The sequence below is a fragment of the Lagopus leucura genome, unplaced genomic scaffold (assembly GCF_019238085.1).
Source record: "Lagopus leucura isolate 7727_CA_CO unplaced genomic scaffold, USGS_WTPT01 Super-Scaffold_100027, whole genome shotgun sequence".
NCBI lineage: Eukaryota > Metazoa > Chordata > Aves > Galliformes > Phasianidae > Lagopus > Lagopus leucura.
Window position 1 is genome coordinate 1068363 of NW_024962278.1, and position 14935 is coordinate 1083297.

At 44.4% G+C, this 14935-nt stretch overlaps 1 long non-coding RNA gene across 2 annotated transcripts; it reads left to right on the forward strand.

The window, feature by feature from the left end:
• Positions 1 to 351: 351 nt before the first annotated feature.
• Positions 352 to 11295, forward strand: LOC122185196. Of its 2 annotated transcripts, none has more exons than XR_006180783.1 (3): positions 352 to 438; positions 9202 to 9304; positions 10928 to 11295. It is a non-coding gene; the product is annotated as an uncharacterized LOC122185196 (long non-coding RNA). The 2 variants fall into 2 exon arrangements; XR_006180782.1 differs by lacking the exon at positions 352 to 438 and adding an exon at positions 1211 to 1316.
• The last annotated feature ends 3640 nt before the right edge of the window (positions 11296 to 14935 follow it).

The following is a 14935-nucleotide window of genomic DNA, read 5'->3' on the forward strand; positions in this document are numbered from 1 at the left end:
TAGTTCCCTATTCAGACTTAGTAAACAAACAGTGCAGGTTATTTCCAAACTTTTGTTTTGTTTTCTTCTTAAACGCTTTGTCAAACCACAAGTGGCTTTTCAGAAGTCTCTGTATATAAATAAGCTTTGGGGTCGGAGTAGCGTGATTTTATTTAGATCCAGCAAGAACGTTTTTGAGATAGATACTCTCATCATGTGCTGGGCCACAAACTTTCTCCTGAGGAACACGAAGCCAGAGATCCTCCTGCTATGGCCGGTGAGTTGGCAGCTCTCACAGCTCCGACCTCGCAACTTGAGCTTCTTAGTTGACACCGAAGGACCTGCAGATACAGCTCAGTAAACGTGGCCGAAATTCAGCTGGTTTTGTTCACAGGCATCACGGTGTCCCTTGCACGTACATGATCCATGAGATGATCTCCATGAAGGAATGTGCAGACTGTGAGTATGATTTCAAACCATTGTTAGCTTTTCTTTTATTCTCACCCTTGCAGATGAATTGTGTCCAACACTGCTGCTCACTGAGACACCTGACATAATAGGCCAGACAAAGCCAAAGAGCAGTTGTAAATTAAAATAGGTAGAGCTGCGATCGGTCTCTCCTTCCTGATTGCAGTTGAAAGGTAGAAGACCACTGAAGAATTGCTGCTGCCCAGGCTGCCAGGTGGATGGGCTCTGGACAAAGAAGGATTGCCACATAGAGGCTGCTTCATCCTTTTGGCAGGGAATTGAGGAGAGGGAGCCCTTTTCCTTTCAAGCACCACTCTGCCACTGCCATACAACTGGTGGGGACACTGCTGGCATAGCAGAGAGCTAATTGGTCCCCATCTGCCCACTTTGTGCAGGGGAACGGGGCAGTCAGAGCTGCTGGCTGGCACTGCTGTCTCCTCCCAGTCAGGTGGCAGCAGGTCTTCAGGGAGGCCAAGGAATGTAAACAAAACAAAACTGTTGCATAGTCTGGCGAGTCAGCAGTTCCACAACAGAGGGTGATGGCCAGCACAGCTAAATCCAGTTACCAAAATAAGTCTTTGGGATACTCCACAACGACCCACACTGATAGTCATGTGCACCCCTCAGCCTCAGCCTCATTCCTGCAGGAATCAGGAATTTACACCGGCACAGGAGAACAGAGTGCTTGGTTTACAGAGTTGTTTTTCATGTGGCTTTTAAGGCTATGAAATCACGAAATTCTCTCATTTGTACTCAGGATTTCTCAGAAAGACACCCACATGATCACTGTGGTGTTCACAGAAGCCTTTGTTGGGAAGAAGCTCACCCAGCCTGGCAAGGGGAGCAGGAGGGAGAGAAGCCCATGTGAGGTGGGTGCTGTGGGTGCTGCACAGTCCCTCACTGAGCAGGCAGAGGGGCTGGATGCAGTTATTTACTGTCACAAATTCCCCATGAAAACAAAGGGAAGTACATCCTCCATGTGTATCCCCTGGGAATGTGGTAAGAGTAAATGCAGGGAAGGGGCCTAGAGATATGCTTGGTTATGTCGTGATTCCAGCCCTTACTCCTCAATAGCTGTAGCAGAAGCAGCAAGTAGATCAGATCTAACTGGAGGCTGCACTGCAGCTGCAATGCATTCCCTTAAGGGCAGAGCTTTTGGGAGACCTTGTGCTCTCAGACATCCAGCTTCAATTTCTTTACTCTTAACCTTCTTAAACACACTTAAGAAGGGTGTTTCTGAAGATTGCTGAGACGTGGTTAGATACCTTGGGCAAACCAGAACTTCAAGGAAGAATGTCAAATTGCATCTTCCAGTTGCATTTCAGCAGTGCACAGCACTCTGCACTTCCTGGCCTGACAGCCTGCGAATGGTGCCATGGAGCATGCCTGCTCCTCAGAGCTGAGGTCAGCCAGATCCTCAGAGATCTGAGGAGAGTCTTGTCTGAGAGCTGGCACAGTGAACCCCACGTGTGGTTGTTTTCTTACATTTAGTGAAAATGGAGTCTGTCAGCTGGTAGCTCTGGGTGGACTGTGGCTGCCAGGAAATGAGGCAGTGCGGGCTGATCTGAGCCCACCTTTGCAGCCTGAAGAGACCTTTGCCTCCTTGGAAAGTTGTTTGCAAATTCTGCATACTCTCACAGCCAGAATCTCACCTGACCCTGTCTGAGACATCTTTATTTCTAGAGCTAAGCAAGGACAGCTGATAATCTGGAGTAAGTGTTCAAATGCATTAACTCAGAAGGAAATAAGTTTCTTCTTTACTTTTATCTTCGTTTAGCCTGGCCATAGGGAAGATGCAATTCCAAGTGCCAGCCTGTGAATCCGGAGCAGCACGTCCCTCCTGCTGTGCCCTCCTCAGGACCCAACACAGAAGGTCCTCAGGAGGCAGAAAGGGGCTTCTCAGCAGAACTGCATGAGTCAGTTTGCAGGCTGGAGCCTTGGTCTTCTCGTGACAAGCATTAGTCAGAGCATTCCTGGCACGTGGCAGGAGCCTGAACCCCGCGGGTCTCCTGTGAGTCCAGCGGCTCACTCCGACCCTTCTTGAGGTGGCTGCCGTTCAGCGGCTTGCAAGATGATCCCGCTGAGGAGCAGTGTTCTGCTGGGGTCTGTGGGCTGAGAAGCTCTCTGCAAACCTCCCTTACGGCTCTCCATTAGAGCAGCTATACATAGCTCTTCTCGGGATCTACAGAGTTGCATTAACAGGCAGACAACAGAAAGCGCAAATTTATCAAAATGAAATGGAAGTCAAGAGAACATACTGTCTAAGGCAGTGAGGCGGTTCAGACAGCTCTGCAGCAGCCTAAACACATGACAGACTCAAGCAGCTCCCACCGCTGCCAACACAACTGCTCGCGGGGTCTGCCAAGAAGCCAGATGCTGCTGCTGGAAAAAATATCTTCCAGAGTTTGGCATCAAGATCCTGTGATTACCATCCAAATGGGAGGAGATGGAGTGGTAGAATGTGAGTTTAGTATTTAGCACCCCAGAACTGTGCAGCAGCCTTTGAAGGCAGAGGAAAAAAGTTCAAGCAAAATATTTTTGCTAAAAATATGTTCAGAGAAATGAAGTTTTTTTTAAATAGCAGAAAACCAAACTATTATTAAAACAACGCAAAATATTTTATGTCTGTATCAATTAAATAAGTAAAACCAAAGAGGATTGTGAATTCTTTACTTGAGTAAATTTTGTTAAGGAATAGTTTTATAAAGGTCAAAGCATGAGCTCTTTGTCTCTCATGTTGTTGCTAATGGAAAGTTCCACTGCAGATAGCATCACAGCAACTCCCCTACCCAAGACAAATAGAGATGGGTCTGAGCGTTCCCGCGTAAGCTTGGGAAGGGTTGAATGTGGATCCAAAAGTTTGCAGCTAGTCCTCCTCTCCTGGACAAACAGATCTGAATCCAAGCTGACCTAGGGTTTGGGGGAAAGCCGGACCTGTGTTTGGTTCCAGGCTGTGAAGTTTAAACCCATCTTAGAAGGTGTAGCAATCAAGATGCGGGCCACTTCTTAAAGAAGTTTGAGACTGCTCTTGAACCTCCTTTTCCCAACAGCCATGGGTAATACTCTCATACTCTGGGAGTAGGAAAGGATCAGGGCTAGGTGTCCCAGCTGTGGCCTTAGGGAGCCTCCCCAGCAGACTCAGTGGCTATGGGTGCTCAGCACATAGAAGCAAGCAGGCCAAGCAATGTTTGCCCCCCTGGCTGGATCTTGTCTCCATTCTTACTTTTTTGTGTGTGCGCTGATTCTGCTCCATGACTGGGAATCCTATTATTACAGTAATAGTAGTAATAATAATAATAACAACCCAAGTGGGAACTCAGAAATTTATGTATGGAAAGTTAAGACATGAAGACTGTTCTGTTTTACTTGTATCTTTGGTTGCTTATTTTTATGACTGATCTGTTTTTTCCGCAAATGTATCTCCTTGCCTGTTGGAAAAGAGCAAACAAAGCCATTTATCATCATCCCCCATCTTCGTGGACACGTCAGATCTTTTTATAGGGAAGTGGGCAGGAAGCAAGGAGCATCTGTTCCCTCACTGAGGAGCTCACAAGGGTCTCTATGATTCTATGGTAACTGCTTACCTGTATGATCTTCCAGTACCTTCTGACTCAGCTGAGCATGTGAGTTGATTAGTTCAGCTGTTGATTCTAGAGCAACTAGAAGAGATAATCCAAAGGCACTTAACCTTTCAGAGCCCTTCATAGAATCGTAGAATTATTTGAGTTGGAATGGACCACTGAAAGTCGTGTAGTCCAACTCCCCACAAAGAACAGGAACACCTGCACTAGATCAGGTGCTCAGAGCCCCATCCAGCCTGACCTTGAGTGTTTCCAAGGATGGGGCATGCAGCACTTCTCTGGGCAACCTGTGCCAGTGCCCCACTGTCGTTATTGTAAAAAAATTCTTCCTTATATTCAATCTAAATCTTCCCTCTTTTATTTTGAACCCATTTCCCCTTGTCCTATCACAGCGTGCCATAGAGCATTGCAAGCTGTAATTTACTGCCTGTCTCTGCATTCTTGCTTTCCTGGATTTCCCCTTTCATTCAGCCGTGTGCGTTCCGAGGCACATGTGCCCTCACAGGCTCAGGTTCAGGTTTCTGGCTCAACCTCCCATCCTCCATTGATGTTATTGTAATGCCATCAGTAGTACCTCTTTTCTCCTATTTCAGAATCTACCATGAATTTTAATAATTTGTTCTTTGGGTAATCCTTATTCCTTAATGATGATGTTATTCAGTTGATTAGCTTAACAAAGGCTCCTGTGCTACAAGGCCTCTCCTCAACCATTAATTTTGATCTGAGGTTCAGGTAGAAGGCTGCGTCATGCTATTCTGGTGTCCAATTTGTATACCAGCCACTGGAAATGTAATTTGGTTCTGTTTCACAAGGAAGGCTTATACTATTAAGAAACTTTACAGAAGTGGATAGGTTTTGTACTACTTGAAACAGGTTGTCAGTTGAACTCTGGGGAAGAAAAGATGAGCAAGTGAAGCTTTGCAAAGATTATCCAGGCACCTGTCCCTCCGAGGAGTGCCCGCATGGTGACTGCTGGAGGATGCTGTGCTCCCTATTCCTTTCCCAGCCATGCAGGACATTTGGATGCTGCGTGTTAGCCTCCCTGTTGGTGCCTGCAGGTGTTGAACTATGTTATCTGTAAACGTCTGCAGAACCTTGCATTAAGGGGCAAGATGTCCCTTGAAATAATGTCTGAAATCACAATGTTAAATAGTTTGGGTCATTTAAGTGTTATCATATTCTTGTCACTTTAAAAAAGTATCATAATCCAACGCTTCACCGGTCAGAGTTTTGATATCAGTCCATCACTGCTGAGTGTGTCAGAGACCTAGCTTCTGGACTGCCTTTGGATGTTCACATCTTTATCCATTATCTTCTAGCAGAGACTATGACTCCGTCAACATGGCTTAATCTCCATGAGATACAGCGTTAGCCAACAGCATCTCAGTACTCCTCAATATTTGCCTGTGCATGCTTTACCCTGGAGTAAAAAGTACATCAGCTTTTGTTCTTGGAGTAACAGACAGCTGTAATGATCTGTAAATTCAATTTACACAATGGCATAAATTATGTTTATCTCACTGAAACCTCTGTGTGTCCACACCCCTTGCAAGACTGCATGTGTTGGATTCTTCCACCAGACTGTACAGGGAACATGAAGAGAGAAGCTATGTATGATTCATGATGGAGAACTTCCATGCTCAGTTTTCTAATTTAACCTCCTCCCATCGATGTACTGGAGCCAGTTTGCAACTGGCCTATTGCACAGTGGGCCAAGCCAGCACTAGTTAGAAAACACACCTGAGATCTCAGATGCTTTGAATCAATAATCACAGGTTTAAATAATGTATTTCACCTTCAGAAAGCATGCAGCAAGTCAAAGTTTGTCCTTCTGAATAGAAAGGTAATATGACACACATCTGAACAAATGTGCAAAAAATAAAAGGAGTTACAGCTAAGCCTAGGCACTTCCTTTGCAAGCTGAGAAAAAATGCCTTAGAACACTGCTAAGAAGTTGGATATTTGCCTGTCTCATCTACGAAGGGAGCAGCCAGTCTCCTTGAGCCTGTCTTCCTGCAGCTCTGTCCTCCAGGGCTGGCTCAGGGTCGGTGCTAGCCCTTGGAAACTTGTTTGGTCTCCTATGTAACTCTTAAATAGTTTAATTCTTAGAAGAACAAAATCCATTGCAACTCACTGCAGCCATATTTTATTATCCATTGCATTATAGACAAGAACTGATTTCAGCAACTGCTGGTTACCTCCTTGTGTTAGTATTTGGCTTTTGATCATTTAGAGAAAGACCTGAAGCTCAGTTTTACTTGGATGATGTATTTATTCTATTTTTCTGAAGAAAATACCTTTATTTTATCTGTATCTGGAACTCACATAGGTGGGTTTCTGAATATCATATAGAGATATAATTTGCTTGGACTGTGTAACATAAGCCTTTAAAGTACACGTGCTGAGCACTTCAGGCAGTTTTAGTGTCCTCTTTTCCTGGGAAGCAGGAATGGCTCTTACTCATTAGGTGCAAGTCACCTAGACTCAAAAGCCCTGGTCATTCCCTCAGGTCATCGGCTTCACTCAGGCAGCTCCAATTACCTTAGCAGAATAGTATCACTCATAACAACCTAAGGAAATCAGGAAGTCACCAAACAAGGGAAGTAATTACAGCTTCTTTCAGTACTGAAAAAGCAACCTGTTCTTTTACGGCCCATCAAAACCATGTGTTTGCCTTTAGTGGTTAAAATAAAGGGTGTGCAATTTGGGAATAATCCAGCTACAAAGTTTCCTAAGTAATTGGCAAGTCCTGAAAGGTTTTCACTTCTGCAATTTAAAGGTGGTGAGCTTGAGATTAATTTAATTTTCTTTTAGATTAGCCTTTAAAGGACACTACAAAACCAAAGAATGACATTTTCAAATGGCAAACCCACATTTCACTCATTTGACATAAAGATTATTTTGTTAACTACCTTCAAATTTCATTTATGATGTGATTTAGTCGTGCTGTAAACGAGAAAGTCTTTCACTGCAACTGTGTCAAACGTTCAGAGTTTGAGAAATATTTCCCACTTCCATAAAAAGGTCTAGCATGTTACTCAATCCTAATGGTAGCATTATCAGTTTACGCAACTCACACTTGTTTTTCACTCTTCATTTCAACACACCCATTCATTTGATTCAGATTCAACTGATTGTAGGTGAAAAAAATCACTTGTTTGCAGTCAGTCTACTTGCATTTGCATGAAACAGTTTTCAAATGCTTGAGGTACAAACACGTTCCATCGGCTTAACGGAGGCAGCTTTTGTAAATCAGAGCATGAACCAGCTCTTCTGTTTCTCAGAAATAAAACAGGCTTATCCCACATGGTACTTTGGGCTGTGCTTGCACTGAGCATATGAGTAATCTGGCTGAAATCAATGGGATGACTCAAAATGCTTAAAATGATGTGCATCCCTGCCCCAAGGCCAAGATGCAGGACGCTTAATGCTGGGCGAACTGTTAACGCTGAACCGCAGTTCATTCACTCTTCTTTTCTGGAAGATGCTTTAAGAAGAACAACAAACACAACAGAATTCTACTCCAGACTTCTGTGCCTGAAAACAACCCCTCACATTGGGTTTAAAAATCCAATAGTTCGATTGCTGTGTTGCATTGCTCTGCGTTAACGTGATACTTCTGCGTCAGATTTCCCATGTTATATCCAATAACTCCCATGACACAGGTGTCCTGGTTCCCCGCTCCTGAGCTATCAGCAAACCTTTGCCTGTTTGAGGTGCAGTCGTTGCTGGTGGAGCTGTATCTGCAGAACTGAGAGCCAGCCCTGAGCTCTGGAGGCACTGAGCTGAGGCACGAGCTGCTCCTTGGGGCTAGATCTGTGCCTTCCCAGCAAGTAATCCCTGCGTGTCTGATAGGCCCAAACCTTCCTTCTGCTGGGAGCTCTGCACCATGCTATATATTTTTTGTTTGCCACTAAAATATTTTGAGTTTTGTCTTCTGAACCTCCCACAAGTGAAGTCTTTTTGATCTAAAAGCAAGAACGGCATCAGCTCAGAGCAGCATAACTTCCTGCTAATGAGAATTTGAAGAGCAAAGGGAAGTGTTAGCACCCTTGGCTCTTGCTCAGGGGCATGATGTAGAGGAGGGCTGGTAGAGTTAGGGTAGTATGGTGTGGTTCTGTTGGACTTGAAGATCTTTAAGATCTTTTCCAACCTGAGCAATTCTATGATTCTGTGATCCTCTCTGCTCCTCACAGGCTGTTGGGGTATTCCCGGATCCTCTGGTGTTCACTGATTCATTGTCTCCATTGCTGAGACACCTAAATGCTTCCAAGGGAAGGCAAGAAACCAGGTCAGCAGAGTGGAAGTAACCAAGGGAAAAAAACACATTTTCTTGTACTGGGAGAAAAGTCGGGGAAAAAGAAAGAATAGAGAAAAGTGGGAGTAAAGAAAGAAAAATAAAAACAAAAAATCAAATGAAAACATTCATGGTGTGGATTTCAAAACCAACGTCTGACAGCTGCAGTATATTCAGTGTCTGACATCCCAGTGGCTTCAGTGAAAAAGCAAAGCTACTGATGCTAGCACTGAAAATCCCACGTCGCAGATATTTTGGATTTACTCACCAAAATTACCAAAATATAGCCATGATCTGCTTTCTGTTTCTCTTAAATTCTTGGGAAAACAATCTAACTTGAGACACAATGTAAGGCGCTGAGTAAAAGATGTCAAAATATTCTCTCGTACAAAGCAAGTGAGGGCTCAACCTCTACGGGCTTCATCCCTGGAGAGCCTGAAAGGACACACTGCTTCAGAGCTGCTTCCCAAGGCTGGTGTGCAGGATGGTGTGCAGAACTTCCAGAGGAACATCTGGAACTCTCCATGGACAGCCCGACCAGCAAAAGCTTACTGAAGAAGATAAGGGAGAATTTCCTTTTGTTTCCCTCTGCTAACTCATAGCTTTGACCTTCCTCTCTATTCGTTGCTGGATTTTGTTTCATAGCCTTGTTGCCCTTGGGGACAATGGAGCGCAGTTTGCACAGCAGACATATGGGGCTCAGAACAGCCCAACTTCCCGCCCATTTACCCACCCCTCTAGGGCAGTTTCATTGCCTGCACCAAGCACCCAGGAGCACAGCTGGCTGATGCCACTGCCAGCATCCAGGCGGACTCTTGTGATCCCAGCCACGGCCAGCAGATTGCACGTAGATTGATTTCACTCTCATTTCTGCAGCTCGGGCCAACTGGGAATGCAAACCGCACTGACCAAGCAGAGTTGGGGAAGTTGCCAGCAAATGCAGAAAAAAGGAAAGGAAGGAAGATGTGGAAAGCATGAGGTAAGAAAATGAATGCTGTTTTTTAATACTCAACGTTTTCATTTGGGCCAGGCCTTGCGAAACTGTCATATTTCTATGACCTTCTTTTTGGTAGAGCACATGATCTCAGATCAATCCTTCAGCCTTTGGATGGGGTTTAGCTGAATGAACCATTGACAGTGACACCGGGTGGGTACACACCTGAAAACCCACCTACTGGTGCCATTTTGGGGGTTGGTTCAACACACTGTAGGGTGAGGCACCAGTGAGCAGATGGCGGTTCCCAGCTGCATTCAGGTGGAAAGGGGAAATGTGAGCATTCACAGTACCTTTCCCTCAAATGCTAAGAGTTTACAGCCCCAAGGGCTGGTTTTGACTCCATTAAGGTAAACTTAGTCCTCTAGAGGGCATGGTTACACAGATTATATATTTAATAATTATCTAGTGTTACCTTGGCTATCTGTTCACCTTCCTGGTGTAAATCAGGAGTAAAAGCACCACTAGTAGTAGAGTTTCATTATCATTAAACCACATTGTCAGATTTTCCATGTAGTCTCTCCTCTTGAGGAGAATAATTGCATGTGGTCCAGAAGCTTTGGGTTTGATCACTGGGGAAGCTTTCCAAGAAGCAGCTGTAATTCTGTTATTGCTACCAAAATCCACTGTGAAAGTCAGTGTGACTCTGTTTTGCCTATATTTGTGATCCTGCTTTGCTTATTCCTAGCTTCCCTTGATAGCAGCCTCAGCTCGGCCACCTGGATAGCAGAGTAACATTGGGCTGCCCATGCTAGAACCCATCCTCATCAGAATATATGGCAGCTGCAGGCAGTAAATGGCAATTACTGAGATTCGAGGATCGTGGTGACTGAACTACCTCAGACAAATTTCAAAACTGTGCAGATGTAAATATAGCCACTATCTGTCCTGCTGCATATGCTTCCCTGATGTGCACGCATTGCAGAGGCTTGAATCCAGGAACCTGTCATCCCAAAGAAGATGCTGCACTACCTGATCCAAAGACCCACTACCCCCTCTGAGGCAGCACAAGCCATGCAAAGCCTTTTAATCTGGAAGTCACATCTCTGTAGACCTTACGCAAGGCTCGCTTGTCTGTCATGCAAACACCTGCATTTTATTCTGTTTTACAATATTTAAATCCCCTTATAAAATAAACGGCTACTGGCTGGAACCTTACACAAGCCGTATGTCCAAGATCTGATGAATTTAAAAGCTATTTTCTAAAGTGCATTGGAGAAACAGAAGGACTGGAAGCAGCCATCAGCTAACATTACAAATAGAGATGTATCAGTCTATTTTTTGTGGCTCCCTTCAGCTCCTGAGTACATTCCATATGCACAACACGCTAAGATTTCTTTCTTTGGATCAGTCATAGTGCCAAACCAAACCAACACCTAGGAACTGCGAAACGTGTTAATCTGTACTAATTTGTTATCATCACTGAGCTGTGCTGAGCAGTATCCCTTTACTTCTCCTTTTCTTTAGTTAAACCTGGAATCCATCCTTAGCCGTTGCATCCTACTTGTCTTGTTACAGTCTCATATTTTCTCGACTTACTCGGAAAACATATCTTGTGTTGCTTTTTTGAGCTATTTCTAATGATTGAGAAAGTGCTGTTCTTGACAGGTTTAAAAGCTACTGGTGGCCTATGGGTGAACCTTCCTTGGGCTAAATCTGCGCTTCCCAATTCAAGACAGAGCTTCCTGGGAACGAGGTGATTTGTTGCTTCACGCAGCTTTGTAGTTGGTGGGTTTGCAGGAGGAACACAGCCTAGAAGAGAGCCTGGTCCCAGAGAGGTGATGCTGATCTGGAGATCTGACCTTTCTCTGAAAACAGCTTGGAATGTGTCTTTTACTGATCCAAACTCATACACTCTGGATCAGGTTAATGAGGCAACTGAAATGGTAGTTGCTCCTGAAAACCTCAGGCTGGGTTTTAAAGCGTAGGAAAACACCTCTTCATAGCTTGGGTTTGTGCATCCACTGTAACCTCCATTCCCCATTTTCAGATCTGAGCTGGGAAAACTTTCCCTAAAAACAGAAATTTAAAATAAAATAAAAATAAATAATAAAAAACATGTAATTTTTTGCCTTTTGTCTTCATTTTTGGCTAATATTTGGATTTAATAGCAAATCAGTTTGCCTGAGAGAACTAACATAGTTCACATCATCTGTTGGTTTCTCTGAGTTCAGCCTGTTTGTCTCTCCACCTCACCTGCTGTGCCTGCTCTGACTGCAGAAGTTTGGGGGGCAGATGTGTGCTGTGTTTATATCAGCAGCTCCTTGCCCTTAGACACCTCGACTCTGTTATAGTGTTGATCCTGTTATCAGAGTTAGTAAATAATAAAGATAGGAACCAGTTATGAAAGCAAATTCTCAGGCTGCAGTTACATGGCCAGAGGCACACAAATTAGCTCTTTTTCAGCATATCCAGATACCTCTGTGCTGTAGTCTGCGGTGTAGACATCCCCTGACACCGCTGTGGGCTGGATGTACTTGCCTAAGTTTTTGCAGCATACATGAAAATGCAGCATTAGGCCATGAAAGAGGAAGGAGGGGGCTGGAATGGGGCTGCATTGGCTTCAGTGCTGGACATGCTGTCTCAGATCATTGTTACTGCAACCATTTCATTCTAATTCATCCATATCAGCCATTTTTAGGTCTTTTCAGCATTCCACTCTTGCCATCAGGCTGAAGAAGGCTTTGGCCACGCTTCATTATGCTTGGCTGGTGTCAGCGGAGGAGTGAGTGACACTGTTATCCAAGTCTATCTCTCCACCACAATGCAGACAGCCAAGCACTGTTGGCCCCAGTGGATATTGCTCAGCAGATCTTTGTCAGGCTTGTTCAAACAAGATATGTTACCATTGACCTAACAGCTAAAAGTTCACGCCTCTGACTCCGGGATACTTCTTGTCTTGGTGTCATTTGTTCATTGAAATAATTGGTTATTGTAAGATTATCGCATTAAGAGGGATTTTTGTTTGTTTTAAGAAGAATGGCATTGTTCTTAGTATCAGATGCTTGGTAGGTAGTTTATTCTCTTGCTTCCTATTCCACTGTGGATTTGGGTTCACAAAAATCAGAGAATATAAACCCTGTACAGATCCAAGTGCTATACAAACCTCCTCATGTCTTTGCCAATTTAATTCATTGCTGGCTATGCAGCTCAGCCTTCTTGTAAGTGAAAGGTGCCAATCACACAGAATTATATGGTGGTTTTGAACAAAGCCAACTCACCTGTTTGCTGGAGATTTGAATCAGACCACCAAACACATTTGCAGTTATGCCTCAATACGAGCCAAAGCCACAGAGTCCAGATCCAAAACTGGCTTGAGGCTCTCAAGGTCTGATCCAGATGGACTCTATGGCTTCTTTACATAAAGCATTGTAAGACACGAAAGAATAACTTCAGATTGGACCTCTGAGGCATGACGGCACATCCAGTCCTGATTCAGAGCCACCACTGAATATGACCTAACCAACATCTCACTCTCTGGACAAACAAATTTACAGGTTTTGTTCTGATCTGATCTATTTTTGATGACTTCTGGGATTTTACGTTCCATTGCCTCAGTTCCCATGTCCATGCAAGATCCTGGACGAGTCAAGCATTGCACATCAGAACTGATGTTGGCCCACCCTAATTTCACAATGATTCCTTTTCATGTAAAATAGTGTGCATTTTGGATCTGGCATCCAAAGTAGCTGTTACTCTTCATATTTGTTGACTGAATTCGGTGGAGCATTGGGACTGGGAATTCAAGGGAAAAGACTGCATTTCAAAAACACTGGGAATTCGAGGGAAAAGACTGCATTTCACGAAGCCTTTCTTTTTTTAAAGCAAGCTTAAAAACTAGTATTTGCTGTTGGGCTGATAAGCAGCCCTGTGCATTTCATGTGCACCCTCTGGTCGTTGAGTTCAGAAGGAACTCAACAGAAGGAACTAACAGAAGGAACAAAACCCATCTTTCCAAGACAGAGGCACTACAACTGGGCAGCTGACTGCATTAAGTTATTTTGCAGGACACCTCAGGAGCCAAGATCCAGTCTCCTTTGTAGAAAAGCTGTGAGAGATCATTGCGCTTTTCACAAAGCAGTTTGTCTTTGAGACTGCAGTCCAACATTTCTGGGATATATCAGGAAGCACTGGCAACCAGGCACCCAGCATAGTGCTGGAGGGTGGCAGCCATCCTGTAACGATTTAATTTCCGAAGCAGAGTGAGTTCATGGAGCCAAGACGCTGAGCAGAAGGGTGCGCGCGAAGGTTCCCCCCGAGCGCAGGTCAGGCATGTGGCTATAGGTCTCTGGAATTTCAAGTTTCCGACTTGAAATTCTTGTTACTGAGCTTTCAAATTTCCTTTCGAGTTCCTGATTGCCAACAGCCAAACCAAACTAGTTTGAAGCCCTTAGTCTCTCTGTCCATCCACAGCCTAACAGCATTGCCAAGCGATATTCTGTTTCACCACTTAGCGCGAATCATTTTCTATCCCTTCAATGTATTTCTAGTTTTAAAGAACACATTTTCTTTTGGATTTGTTTTTCCTTTTTCATCCTTCGGTGAGTTTACCTCCGTGGAGCCCCTTGCCATCACAGATCAAGGGCTAATTCTTTCAGGTTATTTTGTGGGAATTTAGGTAAATAAGTGGGTATTCCCATAAATCGTGTTTTTCAGAGGTCAGTGAAAGTGCATGTATCTCCATTGCCTCTGGAGAGATTTTTAGCCTCAGCTTCTTGATGAATCAATTAAATGTCCTTTTGCTGACCAAAGATCAAATAGCACTGTTCACCAACTCATTGCACGTTTTGCACGGGACTTTAAGAATGAGGCTGCCTTAATCCCATTCCCCAGAGAGTCTGTACTGAAGACTTTGCTTGAGCTTGAGTTGTGGGAGGAAAGCAGCAGGAAACACCATGCATGAGAAAGGTTCATAGACCAGGGTGTTCCCTGCCTGCCCCCAGCAGACATCTCTCTGCTCCCCACTTTCCCAGCACATCCATGGGCAGATGTGTGCAGGGCCCTGCAGCTGCACTGCCTCCACACAAACTCATGGAAGCACGACGTTCATGAGAGCAGAAACTTATTGTGTGAAATGGAAGGGACCTGAGTGCAGAATGAGGACAGGGAGTGTGGAGCAAGGCAAGCTGTCTCCAAAACGAGGAAAAAAATACAGATGTAGAAACAGGTGTTCAGGATACGTCTTTCCCACCTTACATCCCTGTCCAAGCTAATCCACGTTGGAGGACACAAAATACTGTAAGCATTCCTCCTTCTCCTGATACAACTACATTCATTCTTCCATCCCACAGCTTTCAGCACCAGGCATATTCCATCCACACAGAGCATAGCTTGCATACCTCCTCAACCACAAACACACATCCTACCCATAGTCTTCCATGCTTGCAAGCACAGAGCAAGTGGAGAATATTGTACTTCACTTAGATGTTGGCCATTGCTCCAAGGTGTGTGTGGTGAGGAGGAGATCCTCCTCGTCACTGCCGGCTCTCCTCAGCCACACCAAACCAAGCTGTACTGCATTGCTTCCTCTTTTTAAAAACAAAGTGATCTGTGAAATATAGGGAGAAAATGTGATTCGACACCTGTCACACTTACATAAAAGTGGTTACCATCTTC